General features: G+C 36.4%; 1 pseudogene; it reads left to right on the forward strand.

Annotated features, from left to right (window-relative positions):
- The first annotated feature begins 383 nt into the window (after positions 1–383).
- LOC121883918 lies at positions 384–16,307 on the forward strand (annotated as a pseudogene).
- The last annotated feature ends 289 nt before the right edge of the window (positions 16,308–16,596 follow it).

The raw sequence follows: 16,596 nt of genomic DNA on the forward strand, positions 1-16,596 counted from the left end.
ACCATATACATTATGTGTTGAAAATACTTGAACTAATTTGCAGACTACGCAAATACTATTCATAGTGAATCGTTAAACAGCTGTTTACAGTAAGTGTCTGTGCACTGCTTTTAACTCATACTAATTAATGTCAAATAAGAAATGGTGTTTTCAGCAAATTATTGCAATATATAATAATCACGTGAGTTCATCACTGTAAAAAATATATTGTATTTATGTCCAGTTTTCTGAACGAAGTTGGAGTGTAAAATTTGTTGGTGGTTCTCTCAAACCTGCATTGTGTGTTTAATGTGATGCATCTACATCATTGTTCAATCACTCAACCTTTGAAGGGTCGATCACATAGAAGTCAACTTGAGTTTTCAGAGTATTGTAATGGTGACATGGTGAAAGGGATTCTCCAGAGGGTAGGTGCCGTGAACTTAAAACGCACTATATGAGCTGCTCTACAAGTCAAAATGGGGCCTGACCTCACATTCACTATAATGGGGAAGACAAAGCAGTCTAATGTCCATGGTCCAGCAGTGGATTGCATTCAAGCATCAGAGCAAGTGTAGCTATCCCACAATTCATCATGGTCCATTTTACCACAGCTGTCCACTTGTTGACGGTAACACATCTGTGAGCTTGTTTTAGGAACGGCAATAATCGACAGAAACGATGACATTGATGCCATGCTGGATTCAACTTGAATATTATTAGGCCTACAGTGTGCCCACACACTAGAGGTGGAAATCCTGAATCACTAGGTTGATTTGAATCACTTCCTCCAGTTTCATTCCCAGATTTGTTGTCACTCACTGTGGAATTTGTTGTATGTTTTTCTTAAACCAAGCAGTCGCATCACCATATATTGTACTGCCACAAAATGTCAAATATCATTGATATATGACATTAACTGACATGTGCAGCATCAAATAATAATCTGTCAGACAAAATATAAGAAAGTAAGTAGTGGAGTTGCTAATTTACATTACTTTAATGTTAATGTAGCTTGATATTTTGGATAGCTTGACTGCTGATATATTCCCACTGTGTGTCATTTGTCCACAAGTACTGTAATTAACACCATACAAGTGAAAGTTCTGCTTCATGCTCTGTCAGACTTTAAAAGGAAGGCTTTTTACATTTTCAAAGTGAGTGAAGGAATTAGGAGAGATGAGACAGAAGAAAGAGAAAGTTAAGAACTGATTCAGGAAGGAAGAAGGTGCAACTGATTCAAGAGTTATAGAAAAAGTTTAAGGTGGAAAGAGAAACACCTGTATCTGGATGAATTACTGTTCTGGTAAATATTTATAAAGGCACAGCCTGTTATCCAAATATCAACTAAAGGACATCCCAAAAAACAAAAGTCAAAGCATGATTTATAGATCTTTGAATGCAGTACTAACACTACATAACAACTCAATTAACATGATGTTTTTATGATGTTTTAGGTGTGCAGTTACATCCCATTCAATCAATCAATCAATTTTTGTTTATATAGCGCCAAACCACAACAAAAGTCATCTCAGGGCACTTTTCACACAGAGCAGGTCAAGACTGTACTCTTTAATTTACAGAGACCCAATAATTCCCCCATGAGCAAGCACTTGGCGACAGCGGTAAGGAAAAACTCCCCTTTAACGGGTAGAAACCTCAAGCAGAACCTGGCTCTTGGTGGGCGGCCATCTGCTTTGACCGGTTGGGTTGAGAGAGAGAAAGAAAGAGGGGAGGGGGGGAAAACTCCGGGGAAGATGCAAAGTTAGTGACATGCATTGATGTTACATGAATGCATACAGATGGAGAGGAGGAGGAGGAGAGAGGAGCTCAGTGCATCATGGGAAATCCCCCAGCAGTCTAGGCCTATAGCAGCATAACTAGGGGCTGATCCAAGGTGAGCCTGGTCGGCCCTTTTTGATAAGCTTTATCAAAAAGGAAAGTTTTAAGCCTACTCTTAAACATAGAGAGGGTGTCTGCACCCTGGACCAAATCTGGAAGATGGTTCCACAGGAGAGGAGCCTGATAGCTGAAGGCTCTGCCTCCCATTCTACTTTTAAAGACTGTAGGAACCACCAGTAAGCCTGCATTCTGGGAGCGCAGTGTTTTAGTGGGATAATACGGTACTATGAGCTCTTCAAGACATGATGGTGCCTGACCATTAAGGGCTTTGTAAGTTAGGAGAAGGATTAGGAGAAGCTAAAATGGGAGAAATGTGATCTCTTTGTCTAGTTTTAGTCAGTACACATGCAACTGCATTCTGGACCAGCTGGAGAGTCTTTAGAGACTTGTTAGGGCAGCCTGATATAATCCAGCCTAGAAGTAACAAATGCGTAGACTAGTTTTTCTGCATCTTTTTGGGACAGGATGTGCCTGATTTTTGCGATATTACGTAAGTGAAAAAAGACAGTCCTTGAGATTTGATTTATGTGGGAGTTAAAGGACATATCCTAATCAAAGATAACTCCCAGATTCCTTACAGTGGTGCTGGAGGCCAGGGTAATGCCATCCAGAGCAACTATATCATTAGATAATGTGTTTCTAAGGTGTTTAGGGCCAAGCACAATAACTTTTGTTAGTTTTATCTGAGTTTAGTAGTAGAAAATTGCAGGTCATCCAGGTCTTTATGTCCTTAAGGCATGCTTGGAGTTTGTTTAACTGATTGGTTTCATCAGGCTTCATTGATAAATATAACTGGGTATCCTCTCGTCCTGAGAAGTTTGTAATCCCAAGTCGAACTTGCGAAGTCCAAACTAGCAAATACACAAGTCCGAACTTGGTGCACTTGGTTTTGAGAAAGGTCCAGTGAGATACACACACGGGGGACAGACAAGACAAGAGACAACAGTCGGAGAAATAAGCGAGTCACAGAAAAGTAAATTCACATGGCGTGATTTAAAAAGAAAAAAGAAGACAGTGATAACAAAGCTTTTAATCAAGAATGGACAGACTCTTGCATGTACATTCTTCCCACAGGCAGTTCATAACCAATATGTCTCATATATTCTAAACATAGTGATTATTAAAAGCAGAGATATGACACGCCGCTACAAGACAAAGCACAAATCTTTTGAGCAAACATACCCACTCAAATCCGAACTGAAGGCACAGAAAACAATCTAAGAGCCTAAAATGATCAATCCACTTTATTTTAAGATGTACATTTTTCAAAAGATCTGTTATGTATTTTATTTTTAAATGCAGCCCTTATTTTATAATTTAGATTTCCTAGCTATAAACCTGCAAACTATACACTGTATATAGTTAATAGTTTTATTTCATAGATGAAATAAGTCATAAAATAAGTCATAGTCGGCTACAGGCAAAGTAAAGAGGGCCCCCAAAGAAAATCTTGTCTAGGGCCCCCTGTTGTCTAGAGCTGGACCTGCTAATTTTGTTTAACCTTGTTTGTAGTTCCTTTTATGTCTTTAATTCAGTGGAGCTGAGTGCCAGTCTACTGGGGAGGATAGTCACCCTGGGTGAGGTCCCTTCACTGTTTGCTGTGGTTAAAGACACTGGGACACACAAATGGTTCACATGTTTGCTGTGTGCGTTTAGGCTGCTGTAACTGCACTTGTGGTGAGTATGTGGTAGCACCCCTCAACACAGCCTGCCACCCCATTTAGCAGTCTCAGCCTATTCTAGTTTTGCTTGTCTTATTTCTTTAAAATACCAGTAGTACACTTAGACTTATAATGGTAAAAGATTTTTATTTTATTTTAAAATAGTTTTGTAATAAAAGAATACTTTTACCACTTCTTAACTCTATATTGTGTTTTACCACTAACTCCTTTGTCTTTCCAGCAACATTTTCCAGTTTCCTCATTTGATTGAATAAAAAAATACGTTTGAACCATGTCTCTGTCCCCTCAGTGAACGAGTCTATGTGCCTTGATTAATTATGAACTCGAGGTTATTGATATTTGGTAATACCCATTTCCCAGTCATACATATTTCCTGGGGTGAAATTCCCCAGATGGCATAGTTGGCCTTCTGTCTCATTCACCTATCAAAGTTCTCTCCTCCACACCAGCAAAAAACATTCATTTCAGATGCCAGATCCAAAAAGGAAGCACAAACAGCAAGAAAATTTACCAGCAATCTTTCAGATGTTCCCTGATCACCAGCTAGCAGCTATAATGTAACACAATCACAACATCAACAAAAATATTTTTTCCAATATCACAATATGGCACATGTATTCAAATTTATGTATAAATGCACTCAGCTGTGCTTCACTGTTATTAGACCAAAGTGATGAACAAACCTTGATTATTCTGTAGTTTTTTATTAGTTTTTTATTGTTGATTTTGTTGAAACATGATATGATATCAATACTATACATTTCCACTAATAAAATATAGCAAATTATTGTTCAGTCCTAATGTTGAAAATTATTTATAATTTATTATACAAACTGTTCATGTGTATACAGAGATCACAGAATGTTCAGTCATGAACACTAATTTAAATTCATGATTTCTGATCATGTTTCTTGATGATGACTGATCATGCTTACACATGGCATTTCATTTTATAATAGTATGGCACAATAACATGGTATTGTTGTCTCATAGAAATACAGAATAGTACCATCATAGTAGTGACCAAATTACCATGCCAATCTTTTATGGTGTTACCATGGTATTTTTTGTGAGGGTTCATGTGATTATTTGCCTGGGGAAGAGATGTAGTTGGTCAAAACATTGCTAATAAAATTAAAGGGAACTCTGATTTAGTGTGTGTGTATTACTGTATTGCAATGGCATTGATTGATTTTTTTGTTAGATAAATTTCACAGCCAGGCCTCAGTTAATGCCAGTAAAAATATGCAGACTTGAAATTAAGCAACAATTATTTTTATATCAAGCTTAACAATAATTTGGTTGAATCAAATTCATCTGCTTGTGTAAACTCCATGTGGCAGGAATTGGAGCTGTCAGGAGGCTTGATAAAGGGGAAGTTTCACTAACCGTTGGCAAACACATGTACATAATTTTACATAACTCAGACCACAGGAAATGACTATCTCAAGGGGAAATGGTTAATAAAGCGTGCATTGGGAAATGCTTTGTCAATGAAACGTGCACTTTTCTTGGTTTAAACTGTTATTACTGGTATTTGTATTAGAAGCAGATCATAATACATCACTGTGATGACTACTTTGACTACTGGGGAAAAGGGACTCAAGTCACAGTCACTTCTGGTAAGTAATAATCTAATTATTTCAAGTAAAGACGACTCAATATTTGTCTGGTTTATCATTAACTTTATGTTGATATATTTTGTACTTAAACTGGTGTGTATTCTGAAGCGAAAGCAAAGGAAGATCAGGGTAAAGTTTACTGAATAATTACAATAATCTTTTAGATGATACAAGCTGTAAAGTATTTTTTGTACTAAAGTGCTATTGAAACCTGTCACTGTGACTACTACTTTGACTACTGGGGAAAAGGAACAACAGTGACGGTCACAGCAGGTAAAATAAGAAGTTTTTGTTTATAGAATGAAAATGTAATAATTGCATTGTTTAATATAGCATATTTAGTCTTTGGTGCCATCACTGGCATCTTTAAGGTGCTTGTTTTTGTATGTTGGATGTGTTGGCATATTACACTGTGACAGTCGTTTTGATTAGTGGGGAAAAGGCACGATGGTTACAATTACATCAGGTAAGTCAATCCTGTTTTCTTCTTAAATGTGTAGATTTTGATTTAAAAACTGTTTATTTTTTTAAGAAGTCCAGTTGTGATCCTACACACTTAATTCATTTCTAGAATATGTTAAATGCGTCATAAACAGTAGATTCAGTTGAAACTTTGGTGGTGAAAATCATCTTTTGTTTCATCTTCGGAATCCAAATTTGCAAAAGCCGGGGAAAATATGTCAGAGGGTAGATTGTCATGAAATAAGCTTCCATGGAAAGTGTAGTTAGCTGGGAACAGGTTTTTGTATGCAGTGGTTAACAATTTGTTAGACTGTGACAATGCTTTTGACTACTGGGGAAAAGGCACGATGGTCACCGTCACCTCAGGTATGTTCTTTTATTATTTCCGATTGAAGAAAGAAATTCCTAATCACATCATTAAAATATATATAATCATTTTCAGGTGGTCACAACTGTTGGCCAGTGATAAGACAGCCAACAGCATTTTGTAGCCCAACAAAGAACTGATCAAAAGTTTAAAACTCCTGACTGTTAACATAAGACAGTTAACATAAGTCTATCAACTGCTGTATATTTTAGTGTGATTTTAATTGTTTCCTGAATCACATTGTATGACATGAAGTAATGGGATAGTAATGGGTTTTTGTGAGAAGTGTGAATTGACTTACTTTACTGTGACAACTGGGCTTTTGACTACTGGGGAAAAGGCACTATGGTAACAGTAACATCAGGTAAAATATGTACCATTTAAAATCTACAGCAGGATGTGTTTCAAACTGTGAAAAGTCATGTTTAAGTTATACTGTAACTTCTCTGTATTGTAAAGCAAAGTGTTTTTAACATGAGAAAAGTCAAAACAGCGATATTCTCAGTAGGATACGATGAAGGATATTTTTGGCAAATTTATATTTTGGTCGTTAAAGTGAATTTTATAACAAAACAGGGTTAATTAAATGTAAAGGTTAACTTTTTACGCAGGCCATTAGTAGATGTAGCGTTTTTACATTAACAGTTAAGTAGATTCCGTACTGTGCTACTACGGTGCTTTTGACTACTGGGGAAAGGGTACAACAGTAACTGTTTCATCAGGTAAGAATACTCTTTGATCTCATAAATAATCGCTAAATCGAAACAAAAGAAATATGTTTTTGTGACAAATTGTTCCTACTGGCACTTATAATGTGACTGCAATCAACACGGTCAGTTGATCGGTCGTTTATCCGTTTATCCGATCCGTGCTGCAATTTCAAAATTACAAATAATTATTGTTTTAGATGTTGTTAAAGTTATGCATTGAAAGAGATTTACCTATTCTATATGGAATAACAAAATCACACAAATAATGTTATTTAGGTATGTTAATCTTAGTGCAACATAAAATGTCTAAATAAATGGGATCGGGTGACAAAGGTCCGCGTATGGAGGGAACTTTATATTTCCAATTTCACCATTTAAAAAGGTAATGGTTTTCATGCTGTGCTTTGTTATACGACTGTATCAACTCAATTGTACATCTCTTTGTTGTAACCAGTGCTTGGTGAAAAATAACTGTTATGTTGACATTAAATTTCATTTTGATATGTTAATTACATGTCTGCTTTTCCCTTCTTTAGCCACACCACATGCACCGACTCTGTTTCCCCTGACATCATGTAGCTCTGGGACTGGAGACATGGTCACTCTTGGCTGCCTCGCCACCGAGTTCACACCCAGCTCAGTGACCTACTCATGGACCAAAAGTGGGACTGCCTTGACGGACTTCATCCAGTATCCTCCAGTACAGAAAGACGGATTTTATATGGGAGTCAGTCAAGTCCAAGTGAGGAGACAGGACTGGGAGGCAAAGCCACCTTATAAGTGTACTGTGACACATTCAGAGGGAAGTCCTTCCGTCGACTTTATTCCATCTGAACCACGTAAGACTTATCCCATGTCATATATTATTACAAATTACTTTAAATAGTTGATATAGATATAGAATAATTGAACTAGAGTTTTTAGCATGACAGTGTTGTTAACATATTTTATAACTGTGCAACAAAAATGTACATGCAGTTTGGGAATAATAACTGATTGATAATGTCATACTGGATTTAATTGAATTTTGCTTTTTTACAAAATCATTTGGTGACCTTATGTCAAATAACTAGTAAATAACTATTCAAGTTACAAAACTCTTGCTGTTATAATAATTTTATAATAAATGTATTTATATAACACAATTCATCCAATAAATGCAGATCTGAGTGCTTTACCAGATAAAATGAAAGAATAAAAGATGAGAAGGAAACTATAATAAAGTTATAAGTCAGTGTTATTGTTGTAGTTTGTCTATAGGCAGTTCATTTCTATTACTTTGCTTTGTTGGTTTTCCTGAGAAACATTATTGGAGAACTGTCAAAATATTAAATAGTGTGACATAATCTCAGATATTTTTAATTGCAGAATCAGTAGGCCTAGCAGGCAAAACAAACAGTGAGGTGGAATAAAAAGGCTGAAGCTTGCTCATGTATATTCAGCTGCTGACTTTCTCTCACCTGTCCAAGAGCAGATTATTGCAAAGTGTTCTGCTTCTGTCCATCTATCTGCATAATAGTTCTTGTTCTTCTTGATCTCTGTCTGCCTTCACGTTCACTGTATGTTGTTAATTAACATTCACTGTTCATAACAAATGTTTAATCTGTGTTTGCTTGCCTGAACAGTCAATGTATATGCAGAAGCGAGCATATACTGTCAAAAGTATGTTATAATTGTTTGTTTTTTTTCCATGGAAATTTCCTTTTGACTCTTTCTGCACACTTGAGTAACAAGTTAAATGTTAATTTGAGGAGAGTAATCAGTATGTTCACGTGTACATGAAAGTTGCATAACATACACTAGTACAGAAAAGTCTATAGATTAAATGGACATTGTAGCAAACTGTTCACCTCTGCTTCTGCATATATGAATATATTATTCCTGGCTTCCACATACATATATTTGTGTATATGTGTGTTTTTCAGCAGTTTTTGAGTTGCCAACTCTTAAAGTGCTGGCCTCCACTGATGATGGAAGCGAGGCTTCCTTCTCCTGCTATGCCAAATATTTCTCACCAGAAGAATATGAGATCAAATGGCTGAAAGATGACGGGGATGTCTTCGACAAAGTATATGAGATCAAAACACCCATTAAGGAAAGCCAGACCACCGATGGAAAGACACTGTACAGTGTAGCAAGTTTTCTCATGGTACCCACCAGTGACTTGAGACCTAATTCCACTAAGTTTACATGTGAGTTTAAGTTGAAAAATGAAAACGCATTTGTGAATTCAACTGTGACCTACGGAGGGTCATGTCCTGAGCCAAGTGAGTATATTTCTTTTTTTTTTTTTAAATGATGTAAATTCAATTTCAATTCTAATGCTTTTGCAGCCATGTTCATTCAATAATTGTTAAATAATTCTTCACTCTACATAACCAGCTGGATGTGAAGTACTAGATGTGGAAGTAGAGATCAAAGGCCCCACAATGCCGGACATGTTTGTAGAGAGTAAAGGAACTTTAGTATGTCAAGTCAAGATAAACAAGCCACAGGTCACGAAGGTTTTTTGGGAGGATGAGAATGGAAAGAGCATGATTGAAGAATCAGTCCCCGCTGATGGATTTAAAGGCCTGATTGACGTTCCACTTGACATCACATATGACGAATGGACTGCTGGGATAAAACGTGTCTGCGTTGTTCAACATACAGATTTACAGATAAAGACAGTGTATGAAAGGAGGACTGGTAGGAAAACCACAATTTTATACTAAAATCCTATGTTTGACTCTCATTGTCATTTTGTATATTTGTGTATATGATGTCATACAGTAGGTACTTTTATCTGTGGCGAGAGGCCTAATTGTTTTCTCATGCTTGCAGTAGGACTTGAACAGCATCCTTCGGTGTTCATGCTGGTTCCAGTAGAACAGGCTAATAAAGACACGGTGACCCTGACTTGCTTTGTGAAAGGCTTCTACCCCAAGGAGGTGTTGGTGTCTTGGCTTGTTGATGATGTGCCAGCAGACTCAAATTACGATATCAGTACCACAAACCCTGTAGAGAGCAATGGATTCTATTCTGTCTATGGCCAGTTAACACTCAGCCTTGACGATTGGAAGGACAGTGACAAGGTGTATAGCTGTGTAGTTTACCATGAATCTCTGAAAAACACAACTAAAGCCATCGTCAGGTCCATGGCGCACGGATCATCTGCGCAAACCAATCTGGTCAACCTCAACATGGAGGTCCATTAGATGTTATTTTGTGTTGCTGTGTCTTCTGCTGTTTGTTGTTTAATGTTTGTTGCTTGTGATATGACATTGTGTTTGTCTTGTTAATGCAGATTTAAAATCAAAATAAAAAAAAAAACACTTTGCAACTGTTGTTGTATGTCGCATGCATTTCATGTCTTTATTTGGAGCTACATGTTTATTGAATGTGTGCTGTCATAGTGTAATGCATCATAGATTAGGTGAAAATATCAGCATATTTGAGTTTTAAAGCATAGTGACATGACAGTATATCAGTTCATCAGTTATTACACCCTCTGATATTGTATTTACTAGAATAACACCACATACACCCTACCACATTTAGGTAATAATTACATATTTTTAAAAACATGTGTTATATATTCATGTTTATTTGTAGCTAGTTTATTAATATTGTCTCTGTGACTTGTCTTTGTGTACATGTGTTTCCTCTACTGGGTCTTGCACCCTCAACACAAGAGAGATGGTTGTCAAGGTCTGACTCAGTCGCTGTGGTCTCTCAGTCATATTATAACGATACTGATTCTCAAGCCAAGTAATGCATGCCACACCAATAATGGGGTCTTTCAAAAGCAATTCAGGATCTTTTTAGGGCCACTGTAATTAACATAATCAACATTTTAGAGGGACACATTTGACGATTAGGCCTTATGGTACACTCATAATAATGTAATAAGTAATAAGATATATGCCAGAGCTGTTTTTTTTAAATTGTGGTTGTCTTTTTTATACTTGATACTTTTTTATACTTTATAATTGATTGCGTGACTGACTGATTGATTCAATGATTGAATCCACTCTAACCTGTGAGTTTATAGAATATATCATCCTACTAAGAGAAATAGAAGAAATAATAATTGAGATAATGAGGAATTAAATTGTCTCATGAGCTATTGTTGAAAGCTGGGTGTGGATTATCTCAAGTATTAATTGACATATTGCAGTGCATCCAGATGAGGTGAACAACAATGGCAGCTGTCCCACGGAGCCAGATATAGATCAAGAACAAGATGACATGGGGAGTACAGCCATCACTTTCATTCTTCTCTTCCTCATCAGTCTGCTGTTCAGCATTGTAACCACTGCTTTCAAGGTAATTATGAGTTTATATGTTAGAGTTGTGCACAGATTTAACTCAACAAGAGAAAGACAACTGGGTAAATAATTTTATGGAAATAACTCAGATGGGTTGATAGAAGCCACCTTTTGTTGTCATTTTAAAAATGTAATAGTCATTGTAATGTTATCACATCACAACTACCAACTACACCTAAATGTCATAAATCATTATGAATGTTTGACAACATCTTGTTGATGTAATAAATATTTTAATTGTCACTCTTTACCCACTACATCACTCTTTTATTACATTACATTTTAGATTCTTGGAATAATTCTAAAAAGCAAAATCTCAATTATCGGTTATGTATTAATTTACAGGGGTCGGATACAATAACAGCAACGCCTGAACACTTTCATGCATTCAAGCATTACAAACTTAAAATAAAAATCACATTTGTAAAGCATTAAGAGTTTACAGACTATATATAGACTGAATCAACTGTGTAGTAACTAGTGGTATTTTGAGTCATACTTCAACGAAGATTTAACATCACGAGCCCCTCAGTGACAATGTTTATTTCAGATTTGGGGGCTTTTATACTAAATTGCACTATGTCTTGCAGGTTTTCTTTTTCTTTTTTGTCTTTTTCTTGTGTGTTAAATTCTATCCCCAAATAGTTGTTTTCTCATTAGTTAATTAAACTAAAAAAATAAGTGCAGCAAACTACAACAGAAGCCAGTTGTAACATTTTGTTTGTGCCATGCTTCGATGCATTTATTTTTCAAATCGTCAGGGAAAGAAATGGTGCAATGCTTCATTTAACAATAATTTTCTAAAAAAGTAGACCCAATGATGCATATGAAATCCAAAATAAATATTTAGATTCCAGCTGTAAATGTCCTCCATAAAATGTGAAGAACATCCCTATAAAGAGCTCAGGCCAGATTGAGGATTCATGTTTATGATATTTAATGATGCAGCTTTATTTTAACTAGAGTATACATACATTAGTCATATAATACATTTGTAATAACTACACATTTAAATGGTGACAAGTAGTAAGTATGTGATCGTTTTGATGCAGTGTTACTGATACATATTTCTTTCTTTTCTTTTCAGGTCAAATGAAATGAGGTGAACTTTCTGTAAAAAAAAACAAAAAAACAACAAAAAAAAAACAATTTTTCTTGCATTGTTTCTTACAATCTTAAAGTATTATGTAAGTAATCTCAATTGTCCTTTTTTCCAATTTAATCACAAAATCTTCTGTCTTTTTGAAAATAAATGTTTAAGTGAAGATAACCATTGATGTTGTTCCTCCAACTTTTGTCTCTCTTAAGAAAATGTTCTTATTATCTCTAGTTTTATTTTTAAACATTCATTACATAATACTCATTACAGTATTATTTCTTCTGTTTGTTTTTTTACTATTTTTTATTGTGTACATTTATCAGTTATGCTTGTCACCTCCCCAGCACCTGGAATCAACAGACCATGTTCAACCCAATATGCAAATTGGGATTTAGTTCTCGAGTCTATTATTAATAGTCTATTATTAATAGATTCGAGAACTAAAACCTTAAGCAATGTCACAAGGAGCCATGTAAAAGCTATGTGATGTGAAGATATGTAAACTGATATGAAACATTTAAATGTGCAATGTGTTTCCCTTACTGGCATAACCACACCTCACACCTGGTGTGTGGGATGCATCGTTGCTCTGTGCCACGTTTCACTTCTGTATTTGGTACTTTTTTGGGACCTGGGTGTTACTCAATGCTTCCGCCTGTTGCTAACCCTAATCACTCTGCCCTGTCATGCTGCAACATACGCACAACAGACTTCCAGCCTTATCTCCACCTGACTTTAAGATACCAAACACTGTAAACGTACAACTCTGCCATCTAGCCTAAATACAAAGATATTACACTCAGAATTGTGACTACAATCTGAAGGTATGTATAATTAAAGAGATCAAATCAGCTAAAAATTTTAAAAATGTCCAACAATGTGGAATAATACATGAAAATAAATAATAATCTCTTTTCTATTTCAGGACAAATTGTCTCTCTAAACATCACATTATACCCTGTTTGGGAAGGCGAATTCAGGACCTCAGCAGTCAAACTTGTTTGCACCATAAGTGAGTTCTTTCCAGACGCACTGAGTGTGACGTGGCAACAGGACAACCGACCCTTAAACACTGGGCCAACCCAAAGGAAGCTGCAGAGTGTGGAGGGAGTGGAGAAGACCGAATAAATCAGAGTGGGAAAAAGGCTCAAATTTTTCATGCAATTCTACGCACAACGACAAAGACTTTACAAAATCCATAAGTATTTGTGAAAGTAAGTATGTACAGCTATTGTCACAGCACACTATGAAAATTGCTGACATATAGTTTTAATTTCAAAAATGTAATAAACTAAATTCAATGAGATTAACATTTTGGCCAAACACATTTTTTTTCTGGCAGTATACGGAAGAGCTCCTCCTTCCATTCATGTGGAGCTTCAAGTCAGTAGAGATGGCAACGTCTAAAGTGAAAGCAAAATGTGAGGTCCACACTGCCTTTGATGCCAACGTGACCTGGCTTATGAATAACAAACCTCTGCCCAATAACCAAGTGATCCAGACCACAAACTCAACTCATATAATCAGCAGTCTGACAGTTTCCATAAGTCAGTGGAAAACAATGAAGCCTCTAAAATGTAAGGCTGAACATGCATGCTTCTTATCCACTGAGAAGACCATAAATGTTCCAGGTAAGAGGACTAGACAAAATATAAATCAGGTGTGTTTTGAGAGTGAAGGATCTAAAAGAGAACATTTGCTTTGTTTCTTGTTATTATCCTCCGGGGCCTCCAGTTACATGTCCATCAGTGGAGATCAGGAGATTTCTCTGTCTCTGAATAAAAATGTCAAAAAGACCATCAGCCTCTGCTCAGGTAAAATTAAAACATATTCCATAATCATATAGATGCATTAATTGTCAAATGAATACATTCACACTATTTCTGAATCATCCTTTAAAGAATCTGAGACATATGTTTCTCTTTACTCATTACTTGATGATTGCATTTCTCCCCCTTTAATGTCTTTTTTCAGTAACTCCACCATCATACCAAATAGTTGGTGTGTATATTTGGGGACCACCAGTCCAGCAGCTTCAGAACAAGGGAAAGGTGACTATCACCTGTCTTCTGGTTGGCCCTCGTCTTAATGATATTCCAAAGTAGGAAAGTAGGTGGGAACAAATATTCTTCGAATGTGTATATGGAGCCACCAGTGAGTCACAGGAATGGGACAGAAACTTTGCAGAGCTTCCTCAATGTGTCAGTAGAGGATTGGCACACATATAAACAAGTGTCTTGTGAGGAAAAGCACAAATGTTCCAACCAGGGCTACGAGGACCATATCAGCAAAAACAGAGGTATTGTTATATGTAAAATGCATGAAGTTGAATCTTTACAGTTCATTAGTGCTGTTTCTGAATTTCTAGAGTTCAGCATATTTTAAGAAGACAAGATTGCATGAGAAACTCAACAGCTAAAAATTATATTCTCTATGATGCTGAATGTGACTAAATGATGAGATTGAAAGAGCCAAAATAGAAATATTTATTGTTGTCTTCTCTTTGTGTTTCTTAAGAGCTACATCCACCAACAGTGAAAATAATACAACCTACTGTCTCTGAGCTGTCTACGTCAGACATCCTCACACTGGTTTGCCTAGTTTCTGGATTTTTCCCATCTAAATTCATAGTGAACTGGGAGAAGGATGGCCATAGACCTCCATCAACTCAGTACACTAACAGCCCTGTATGGAAATTAAATACAGGGAGCAGTTTTTCAATGAGCAGCAGATTAAACACATCTAAAACCAAGGACCAGGAATCGACCTATTCTTGTGTTGTCAGACATGAGTCATCTGTAATGCCTTTAAAAGCACTATAACGGATGGGTATGGTGAGCAGAGACTTAACATTCAGCAAAATTTCAGTCCACTAGTGTTGTTAAAAACATCTTAAGAGTCTGTAATTCTTCCCGGTTTAGTGTTACTAAAAAGCAGTTGTTTTTTTCAAATTCCAAGATTTTTTTCTTACTCTCCTACTTTATAAGTATTCCATGATTTTTCTTCCTCCATGACCATGTATGACTTTATTCTCCAGCCACTGTGACACCCACCCAACCTTCAGCCACCTTGGTCGAGGGCTCTGGTGAACTTGTGTGCCTGGTGTTCGGCTTCAGTCCTGCTTCCATTAACATCACTTGGTTCCTTGATGACACCTGGGAGCTGTTGGACTACAGCACCAGCCAACCCCACAGAGGCCAAGACAGAAAGTTCAGCATCCGAAGTCGCCTTCATCTGTCCCAATCCAACTGGTTATCCGGGGTGGTCCACACCTGCAGGGTGACACATACAACCATCATTCTAGCCCTGAATATATCTAAACCAGGTGCCAGTTAGTCCACTGATCCACATCTTTCTTGCACATTCATTTTTCACATACCTAACCACCTATTTCACACATTTGTGAGTCAGTAACAACACTGACAGATCTCATTTTAATTCTGTCACAGAAATCTTGGAGAACTGCGGTTTCTTAGATGACATCATGCATGCCAATGTTAACCAGGACTTAGGAGTGGAAAGCTGGTATATGGCTTTCATGTTCCTCCTTTTTTTCCTCATCTCCATGGTCTATGGTGTCTTGGCTACCCTGATCAAGGTGAGATACAGGAGCTGAAGTACTTTTGGTATTTTAAGGTAATCTCACTGTACAGTATGTAATCTCACTTGTATGGTTTTGTTATCTCTGCAATTTTTACTATTGTCATTATTCTAAACTTTATCAATATTGATATTTTTCTGTAGTTTAAATTAAACTTTTTTTTAATATACTTTTATGCAAGACAAAACTTTCACCAGATCCTGACACATTCCCTGTGGGTTTTTTTTTCCCTTTTAGACTAAGTGATGATGACCACAGGACAACTCCAATTTCATGATCTTAATGTGGACTTTTGACAGCACATGGCCGGAATAGCTTTAAAGTCTGGTGAACTCATTTTCATTTTATTGTTTTTTTCTCTCATTTTAGTATATAGAATTTGTTGATACTATATTGATTTCTTTTTATGTTTCAGCTTTATAGTTGGTGTGGCATGTATATGTGTAAGAAAGGAAAAAAATAAATAAATGAAGCTGTAAATTCTGACTTTGAAATATCAATGTCACAAACAAATATTCTATCACTGGATTTGTTCTTGCATTTAGAAAATAAAGATTCAAATATGAACAACAATGTTTGTCATAATTTTCCTCATGGATTAAAATTATATATACTGCTATAAAACTGTATTTATTCCTCAGTGATATACTTGGTACTACAGTATACCCTTTCACAATACCAACACCCCCTGCATTACTCAGATTGTCCACAAGAGGGAGACAAATATCTAAATGCAGCAGTGGTGACTTGCCACCTTTATGTGAAACACTAGATGTGTGGTAATTTGAAGATGCTGACAGGTCTGAACTGGACTTACTGAAGAGTATACAGAGGTACATTCACTTGAAAACACAAACAGAGA

The sequence above is a fragment of the Thunnus maccoyii genome, chromosome 18, assembly GCF_910596095.1.
Source record: "Thunnus maccoyii chromosome 18, fThuMac1.1, whole genome shotgun sequence".
In the NCBI taxonomy this organism is placed as follows: Eukaryota; Metazoa; Chordata; class Actinopteri; order Scombriformes; family Scombridae; genus Thunnus; species Thunnus maccoyii.